This window comes from Symphalangus syndactylus, chromosome 3 (genome assembly GCF_028878055.3).
Source record: "Symphalangus syndactylus isolate Jambi chromosome 3, NHGRI_mSymSyn1-v2.1_pri, whole genome shotgun sequence".
In the NCBI taxonomy this organism is placed as follows: Eukaryota; Metazoa; Chordata; class Mammalia; order Primates; family Hylobatidae; genus Symphalangus; species Symphalangus syndactylus.
This window is the reverse complement of record NC_072425.2, coordinates 53,560,601-53,570,543: the sequence shown is the minus strand read 5'-3', so window position 1 is coordinate 53,570,543 and position 9,943 is coordinate 53,560,601.

Genomic DNA, 9,943 nt, shown 5'->3' with positions numbered 1-9,943 from the left:
GATCCTACCCCTAGGACTGGTTGAAGTCGCCTGGGTGGGCCTCTGGCCGGGGGATTTTCAGGTGACTGTAATATGCAATCAGGGTTGAGGCCTTCTGCACATGGTTCCTTGAGCAAACCTCCTGTCCCTCAAAACTGCCTCTGACAGGCTGTTTCCTCCATCCCTGCACCATGAGTATTAGCTAATGACTTAATGACTAAAGGGGCATAACAATGCAAACAGCGATGGTGTACAGGATATTTACTAATGCCAGACACATCCACACAGCAACTCATTTAATCCCTGTTCTGGTCTGTGAGGCCGGGAGTCTCCTTCCTCTCCTGTTTGGCCAACAGAATGTGACTTTCTGGGCCTTTCAAGCCCAATTCTTCAGAGGCTTTGAGCTCTACGTTCTCCCGATTACAGCCTGGCCACCATGCTGCAAGGAAGCCAAGCTAGATCCATGGACAAGCCAAGGCCATCTGGAGGAGGCCCTAGAGGATGGAGGCCAGCTTGGATGTCCCCACCAGCTCAAGCTCCCAGCTAAATGCAGCCATAGGATCAGCCACAGCCCACACCAAGTAGAGTGGAAGAGTTGGCCAGCTGAGCCCTTTCCAAATTCCCATCCACAGAATTACGAGAAAGAAAAAGCTGTGGGCCGGGTGCAGTGGCTCATGCCTGTAATCCCAGCACTTTGGGAGGCCAAGATGGGTGAATCACCTGAGGTAAGGAGTTCAAGACCAGCCTGGCCAACATGGCAAAACCCCATCTCTACCAAAAATACAAAGATTAGCTGGGCATCGTGGTGTGTGCCTGTAGTCCCAGCTACTCGGGAGGCTGAGGCAGGAGAACTGCTTGAACCCAGGAGGGGGGGATGCAGCAAGCCGAGATTGCACCACTGCACCCCAGCCTGGGTGAGACTCCATCTCAAAAAAAAAAGAAAAGAAAAGGTTGTATTGCTTGACACATCATATTTGGGGATGTTGTGTTACACAGCAGTAACTGAAATGTCATAAGGTTCCTCTGTTTCCTCTGTGCCTATAGGGGCTCTGCTGACCCCAGGCACCCAGAGAAACAGACACACATTTCCCTAATGGAGTGTTTCCAGTGGCTTCCACTCTGATAATAACAGCACACTCTCATCACCAATGAGGTGCTCCTGGCGATGCCCCAGAGAGCTCAGGATGAGGGCACGAAGATGGCAGTTGAGAGACAACTTTCAGAGGGGCCGGCTGCTTATCTTCAAGGCTAAATTACAGAAAACAAATCCTATCTCTTAATAGGACATTGAAGCTCAAAAACAATTCTGTTCAACTCAAACTCGGTAGAAAGAGAAAAATCCAGAGATATTTAGATAATCCAGAATTTTAGAGATACCATTTCAAAAGTTCCTCAACAAAAGCAAACCCCAAAAAACGATTCACAAAGCCACTTTAAAAACACAATCACTGGCCGAGCACGGTGGCTCACACCTGTAATCACAGCACTTTGGGAGGCCGAGGTGGGCAGATCACAAGGTCAGGAGTTCAAGACCAGTCAGGCCAACATAGTGAAACCCCATCTCTACTAAAAATACAAAAAAATTAGCCAGGTGTAGTGGTGTGCACCTGTAATCCCAGCTACTTCGGAGGCTGAGGCAGGAGAATCGCATGAACCCGGGAGGCAGAGGTTACAGTGAGCCGAGATCATGCCACTGCACTCTAGCCCGGGCGACAGTGCAAGACTTTGTCTCAAAAAAAAAAAAAAAAAATCACCTGCTCTCTTCACTGCTACACACAGCAGCCTTGGTTATATGCAAGCCCCTGTGCCTGACGAGTGGCTGGTTCCTCAGTCTCAGGAGTCCTCACGCTTGCCAAAGCCCCCAGCTCCCTAGCTCTTCTGCCAGACATCATAGATGCCCTAGAAGCCACTTTGCTTATTACATGCATCATGCAAGTGCTGAAGGTTCAGGTCACAGATGCCGGCAAAAGCCTTCTTCCAAGAACAAAGTGATGGCCCAGAGATGAGGCCCCTCAGGCCCCTCACAGAGCAAACATAGGTTTGGGTTTCTCCACAACTGAGAGAAATGGCCACGTGCCCAGCAAGCCAGAGAGAAAAAGCCTTCCTGCTTCTTTGCCTAAAGCCCTCATCTGGTCCAGCAACTTCATTTTATGTATGTATGTATGTATGTATGTATTTATTGAGACAGAGTCTTGCTCTGTCACCCAGGCTGGAGTGCAGTGGCTTGATCTCAGCTCACCGCAACCTCCACCTGCTGGGTTCACGCCATTCTTCTGCCTCAGCCTCCCAAGTAGCTGGGACTACAGGTGCACGCCACAATGCCCGGCTAATTTTTTGTATTTTAGTGGAGACGGGGTTTCACCGTGTACCCCAGGCTGGTCGCGAACTCCTGAGCTGAGGCAATCCACCAGCCTTGGCCTCCCAAAGTGCTGGGATTTCAGGTGTGAGCCACCGAAGGCCAACTTCATATTTATTAATAGTTATTTAATGTTTGCAAAGCCCAGAGTATCTCCAAGAAAAGTCATTTCTTCCCTGTAGAGAGACAGCTTTCTATTATTAAGAGTTGGAAATGAATTTAGGAGCAGTCTTGCAACCCTGCTCCCAGGGAAATCAAACATTTGGGAATAGTGTTCTGCTAATGAAGTGAGAAATGGGAGGACATGGCTTTGGCTGCAAAGATGACCCGGGCACATTGTCAATGTCCCGGCTCCCACAGAGGCACTCGGTAGAGCCAAACTCTGAGCTTCATTTCATGAAGCCCTTTAGATGACAAGCCCTTTGGCTGCCTCCAGTGATGTGTCCACGAGGGAAGCAGCAGTATCTGCTCCAGGTGAGCAGCCTGAGGACCAGGCACAGGGCTGGGGGAGAAGCCAGGTGGCCCTCAATACTGGGTGTGCTGTTTTCTGCCTGCCCTGAGCCCGGACCCATTTTCTGTCCTGCCACCATAAGCTGATCGCCGGGGTCCCATGACCTGTGGCTCCAGCCGGGTCACTGAGGGGATCAGCAGAAGACTTAGGGGAGCAGGGGAGTTCCCAGAAGGAGTAACAGCTCCCTACTTACTCATGGGCTCTAGGAGCCACCCAGGTTCTCCCTTGGGGACAAAGGATTTCTTCCCCAGGGTGGGGAGGTTGTTGGCCTCCACTGAGAGAGGTACCTGTCCCACGACTCAGCCCTTCCTGGGGGCCCTTTGCCTCCAGCGACTAGTTCATGTGGACCTAAAGCCCCTTGACCAAGCTCAGGAACCCTCTGCAGGGCCATCCAGCTTGGAGTTCCCTGTGGGGTCAGCTAAGGCCACTGTTGTGACTGCACCTCAGCTTCCTCTCCTACTCCCCACCCTGCCAGGAGGATGTGAGGCAGTTCCCATGCGCTGCAGCCATGAGTCATTCTGTTACCACCTTTTAAAATTTTTAACAAAGAAATCAAAATCCGGAGAGGCAAGAGACTAAGTTATCAACTGGCAAATGGGAGAGGCAGGTTGAATTCTCACCTGCCCGACTGCACAGTCCATGTTATATGGTGCTTATTTGACTGTAAAGAGATTATGTGCTCTTCGTAGCTGTCAACTGGGGAATACAGTTGTAGATATTTGAGGTAAAGTTCATTTCTAAAAGTTAGAGGAGTTAGAAAATAGTTGTAAAATCTTCCTTTCAATGGATTAGGAATGCATGTCTTCTCTCACTAGGGGAAATGGGAGGGATAAAAAGTGAACACAGCCTCTCGGGGGGCTGGAGAGATGGAGTCCCTGAGAAGGTGCAGGAAGGGAGGAATGAAGCCCCTGGGGGAGGTGCAGGGCACTGAGCTTTCCAGATCTTCCAAACTCAGCTCGTCCTCCAGGAAAGATGGGCACTGACAAAACCTTCTGCCCCAAACCTTACAAAGTACATATCCACAGAAAAGCAACAACAGAAAAATAAAATGCCAGCCGCACTCACAGTGAGAAAGAGGATCAGCCTCACACCAGAAAGTTAGAGACAGCTGGTGAGAAGATCCCAGCGCTCCTCCCTGAAGGCCACACACCTCAGGGAGGTGGACACACCCTGCCCACCAGGAACAGAGGCCACCCAGTGAGAGACTCCAACTCCCACTGACAGTGGAAGGCCCCTTCTCCTCAGGGGCAGAACAGCAGTCAGGACCCCCGCTTGACTGTCTTTGGTGGCAAGCATGGCTGCAGCTGGCCACCCCAAGCTCATTATTTTGAGCACAAAGAAATTTACCACAGGGGAAAGAAAGCAATGCCAGAACCCTGGGCAGCCCAGGAAGAAGCCACGCTAAGCGTCTTGTGTTAAGGGTCCCTTCTCCCACAGATGAGCCATTCCTGGGCTAAAATCCATATAGTTTTGTCCTTTCCCTCCCTAGGCTGGGAAGGAAGTGGGAGCAGTGGACAAAGCTGGGCATCCACCCAGGGCTGGGCAGGTCTGGGACAGAGGCCTGCGTCTCACACTGCGACAGCCTGACTGGACAACCTCAACCCAGTCTGGAATATGGTTGGGCTTAAGGAATCCCAGAAAGGGTCCTCAGCAGCATGACTGTATTAGTTTTCTACTGCAACAATCTTAGTGGCTTCAAATGAACAATTCTTCACAGAACTGTTGTGGGGAGAGGGCTCAATTATTCCTAGACTTCCTACCAGCAATATTTAATGCCAGGAGGAAAGATCCTCAGGATCATCAGAGAGGAAAAAATTGTGCCCAAGAATCTGATACCCAGGTAAGTCATTAATTACTCTAGTCAAAGACAATAGACACATATTTTCAAAATTGCCAGGATTCAAGAAATACAGAACATTTTGGGAAAACAAAAGTAAAATAAAATTGCCTAATTAATCAAGAACATAGAAACGGAAAAGCTATGATATGAAGTGAATGAGATTGGATTAATGTAAATTTAGAACTAACGCTGAGAATTATGGGAACTACAGTTACAGAAATGAAGGAGAATGTTAATGCTGAAATGAAAATTGACACAAAATGACAGGAGCTTTCTGGCTTTCCTAGCTCTTCATGGCTAATTAAAATGAATGCATGTATATTGTTGTGGTAAGCAGAACACTGGCCCCCAAAGATATCCATGCTTGTATTAGTCTGTTTTGCTTGCTATAAAGAAATACCTGAGGCTGGGTAATTTATAAAGAAAACAGGGTTATTTGGCTTATAGTTCTGCAGACTGTACAGGAAGCATGGCACCAGCATCTGCTCAACTTCTGGTGAGGCCTCAGGAAGCTTACAATCATGGCAGAAGGCAAAGGAGAGGCGGGTGTGTCACATGGCAAGAGAGAGAACAAGAGAGAGCAGGGATGTCCCAGGCTCTTTCAAACAACTCCATCTCACCTGAACTAACAGAGCGAGAACTCACTTATTACTGTGGGGAGGGCACCAAGTCCCTTGTGAGGAGTCTGCCCCCATGACCCAAACACCTCCCACGAGGCCCTACCTCCAACCTTGGGAATCACATTTCAACATGGATGTGGAGGGGGCACACATCAGCACTATAGCAATGCCCTAATCCCTGGACTCTGTGAATGTTAGGTTGCGTGGCAGGGGGGAGTCAAGGTGGCTGATGGAATTCAGGTTGCTAATCAGCTGACCCTGAAGTGGGGAGAGAATCCTGGATCACCCAGGTGTGTCCAGTGTAACCACAGGGTCCTCAGCAGTGGATGAGGAGGCAGGGGGGTCTGGCGTGGTGTGGGAAGAACTCAACCTCCTGCTGCTACTTTGAGCTAGAGGTGAGGACCACGAGACAGGGTGGCCGAAGACAGCCAGAGAGATGAGGGGAGAATTCTCCCACAGCCTCTGCAAGGAACGCAGCCCTGCCAACACCGTCACATTCGTCAGTGAAAACCATTTACTTCTAAACTACAGAACTGTCAATGATACATGCATCCGTGTTGTTTGAAATCACTAAGTTTGTAGTAATTTGTTACAGCAGCAATAGAAAATGAATACAACTGTAGAAAAATTAGAATAGGTGCATGTACAATATTTATTACATGAAAGTATGATTATATTGTGCTTACTGAACTGTAACCTGCTTTTTCAATATAACAGCACATAGTAAACTTTTTCCTATGATAATTATATGGACACCCCTACAACATGATTCTCAATTGCTGCATAGAGTGCATGGACTTTAATGCATTTATCCCATCTTTCCAATTGACGAAGGCTTCCTCTAACTCCCAGATTAACATTCTCTGTGTACATACTGGGTTAGAGCAAATTCCTAGAATTTAAATTGCTTTGTCAAAACATAGATACTTTCTTGTAATGTATAGCAGAATTGACACATAACCCTTCCTGCATAGGACCAGGGGCTGCGGACTGGGATCCTCCCTGACGCACCATCATTATCATCCCCATTCATTTCTTTGTACAGATCTCAGCATGATTGTATCTTCTGAGGCAGGTTCCTTTCCCACGCCTCTCTCCATTGCCAGGCACTTTCCAGAACCACATCACTGAGGCAGGTAGCAGTCCCCAGTCCTGGCACAGGTGGTGAGCTCTCTGGACCACAGCAAGCAGCCCAAGGATCAGCCTGCCCCGTCCATGCCAAGACAGTCATTATTTTAAGAGTTCAAAGACCATCAAAGCTTCATTGGTCTGTTCCATTTAATTTTTGAAGCATTATGTCCCTTTCTCCCCCCGTTTTTTTCTTTTTTGAGACAAGGTCTCGCTCTGTCACCCAGACTGGAATGCAATGGTGCCATCATATCTCACTGAAGTCTCGACCTCCTGGGTTCAAATGATCCTCCCGCCTCAACCTCCCAAGTAGCTAGGACTGCAGGCATGAGCCACCATGCCCAGTCACTGTGTATGTGCTTTTTATTCCTTTAAAAATTTCATTTTCTCTAAAGATGATGCATTTAGGAACTGGACTTACTGATGGCATCTTTTAAAATTATTTTGAAATATTTAAAAATCTTTGATTCACTGATGTGCTTTTGGCCTGAAGAAGGGGCTGTGAGATTCATCTCGCTGGGTCAGAAAGACACATGGCATTTCCCCACTGTCTTCCTCAGTGTCACCCGCTGGAAGCAAGGGTGTTCAGACCACACTGCAGCTTCCTCGGGAACCTGGGGCTTTTCTTGGCAATATCTAGTGATGTCTGCCTTTTAAAAGAATATGCATGGGCACGGCTTGCGGGGCAGGGGTGGGGGCTTCAGTCCTAACTCAGCCCTTGAGAAAAGTAATGAACATAATTCCCCCCAGCCCCTTTTACAAACAGGTCACATTAAGTTAATTTACCAGCTAACACAAGACCATTTGATGGCCGGGCAGTTTCCCATGGGACTGAAAAGGCAGGAGCTGCCAACACTTTGTCTAGGCCCCTCAGTGCCCCAGTGACATCTGCCCAAACCTCGCAGACACCTCGGCCTTGTCCTTTTTGATGACTGGAGAGAGTTGGTGGTTCCTAGAGCCCAAGGTGGAGGTAACCCTCTGAGACACTGCCTGGCTCTGGAGCCCCTCTCAGCCCCTGGGCAGCTCTCTTCCTCCTTCCTGTCTTCAGATATGTCACCATCCCCAACCCAGGAGAAATCACTCTTCTCCACATTGTGTGTGTGTGTGTGTGTGTGTGTCTGCGTGCGTGCATGTGTGCACATCTGTGCTTCCTGGGAGCATAGGAAGTAGGAACCAGGATTTGTTTCCATTCTTTTTAGACAGCATTCCCATGGAGGTTAAAATACAGTAAATGCCGAAAGGAGAAAGTTTCTAATCCCCAGAATCCCAAATCCCATTGGTGGGCAGTCTGGTTTGTTGGGGCAAATTGTTTTAAAAGAGCTGTTTGGAGTTGAGGCACACCTGCGAAATTAAACACACCACGGTGAGAAAGGCTTTCTAGGGGTGGATCTGCAGGACTTGATTTTGCTGAGTTTAATGCCACTCATTTCACTTTCTGTTGGCCAGAGCCCGTTTCCCCTGCTTGAAGGCACAGAACCTAGCTGGGAGCCAGGCGAGCTCTCTGGATGGGATGGGCAGCCCCAGGGCCAGCCAGGGCTTGCTGGGGCCTAGACTTTTGACCTCCAAAGGGTACGGAGTCTGGGGACCACTCTGCACACCATCCTCCATCCAGAGAGGGGCCATTTCCATCCTCATTCGGTTTCCCACATTCAGGGGAACTCCTCTCCAAGATGAAACAAGGGCTCAGTTCCATTTCTGACTTCTCTCTAGGTCAGCACGTGCGGTCTCTTCACAGAAAAATAGTGTAGATGTGCCAGACTGGGGACAAAGGCCCTCTGTTGTCCCCATTACCTGTGGTTTCCTGCCACAAAGGTTACACCAAGTACCTTATAAAGAAGAGCTGAGCGCTTCATGGATTTACTCAAAACCCAGCTCTCTGGGCTACTATGACCCCAGCCACCAACAGGTGTTGAGACTCCCCTGAGGCCCTGCCAAAACTGGCTGGGGTTTCCCCTCCACCTCAGTGCCACCGCTGTCTCCAAGCCCATACTCCCAGGCATCTCTCAATCACTCCGTCTACAAGACCCCAGGGTCTGGGTAACGGGGGCTGGCAGAGCCTGGACTCACTCCTGCAATGACGTCGGATACCAGCGGCACCCATTCCCTCTCCAAAGCTCATGTCCACAAGGGCAAACGATAGCATCCCCCTCCACCCCGGCAGTAAGCAGCAGCGAATCTCACCAATTTGAGAGTCTCTAGAACAACAGATGGTAATTTGTTGACACAAAGATTTAAGGGGACTCAATTACAGTCCCACTGAAAAAGCTCTCTCTAAAATAAGAAAGTATACAGATTCCTCAGCTCGCAGAAATTGCTGACAGCTTTGTTTTCAACCCTCCAGGAGTAAAAAGAAGCTGACAACTTATTTTTGCAGGTTATGCTCATTCAAGTCTATTTTTAGATCTTTTTCCTAAATAAGTACACCAGAATAGCATTCAGTTTGAAAATCACCATCTGTTCAGAGCAATGAGCTTGGCCTCACTGGGCTGGGTATACCTGGCCCATGGCAAGGTGGCAGTCCCCTTGTGGACTGAACCGAGGGGGCGGTTTCAGGTCTCCAAGTGGTGTTTGAAGAATGCACTAAAAACAGTCACAGGCAGTTGGCATTTTAAATGCCCATTAAACAACTATTAATATATTTTATTTATAAGCTGAGAACTACACAAAAAATGCCCTTGGCTTTTTAAAAAGAAGTTCAAATAATGCCTTGTATTTAAATAGATTTCTTATAAAAAGGCGATCCAGCCTAAGTTTGGTAGTCAAGATAAAAATTAACCTATGGAAAAGAAAGCCAGCTCAGAACGCTATAAAAAGGCCCCTTCCCCCACCTCTTTCTTCCGGTGTATGGTCGCCCTCCCCTCCCTCTGCAGCCACTTGGTAGTGACTCACGCTTTTCTTTGGAAATGCAGTTGCTGCGTTAAACACAACGTGAGAGTGGGGATCTGACATATGAGTAACCCGGCAGAGAGGCACCTCTTGGAAATGACACTGGGCCTTGGCTAGAATTACGCACAGGCCCTGGGAGGGCTGCGGCTCGTAGGCCCGTAGGGGGCAGGGTGAGGGCGGAGGTCCTGGCGCCCCCAGGCCTGACCCGCCCGCACCGCTGGGCTATTTTTAGCGTCCACTAAACTTAGCCGACTCCACCCTCTTGAATAACCCAGATCTTAAAATGCTATTTTTCTCCAACAGGTCAAAAGAATTCTGCGAGTTAGAGCGCAGATTAAGTTGCTAGCGACGGGCATTGAAGGTTTTAGAACCGAGAAAATGAGCGGGTGGCGGGGAGCGCGTCCTCAGCGGCCAGGCCTGGCAGGGGGCTCAGGCACTGGGAGACACACGGTGGTCGTCGCTATGTCTCAGCAGGATCCTGTGCGCTGGAGAGCTTGGGGCCGCGAGGCGCGCAGCAAGGAGGCCTCTGGCTTCTCTGTTTTTAGCCTCTGAACGTTTTCCAAAATAATTACCAAAAGGAAATACACACGCACGCGTGGACCAAACACACAAAATGTCCTTCT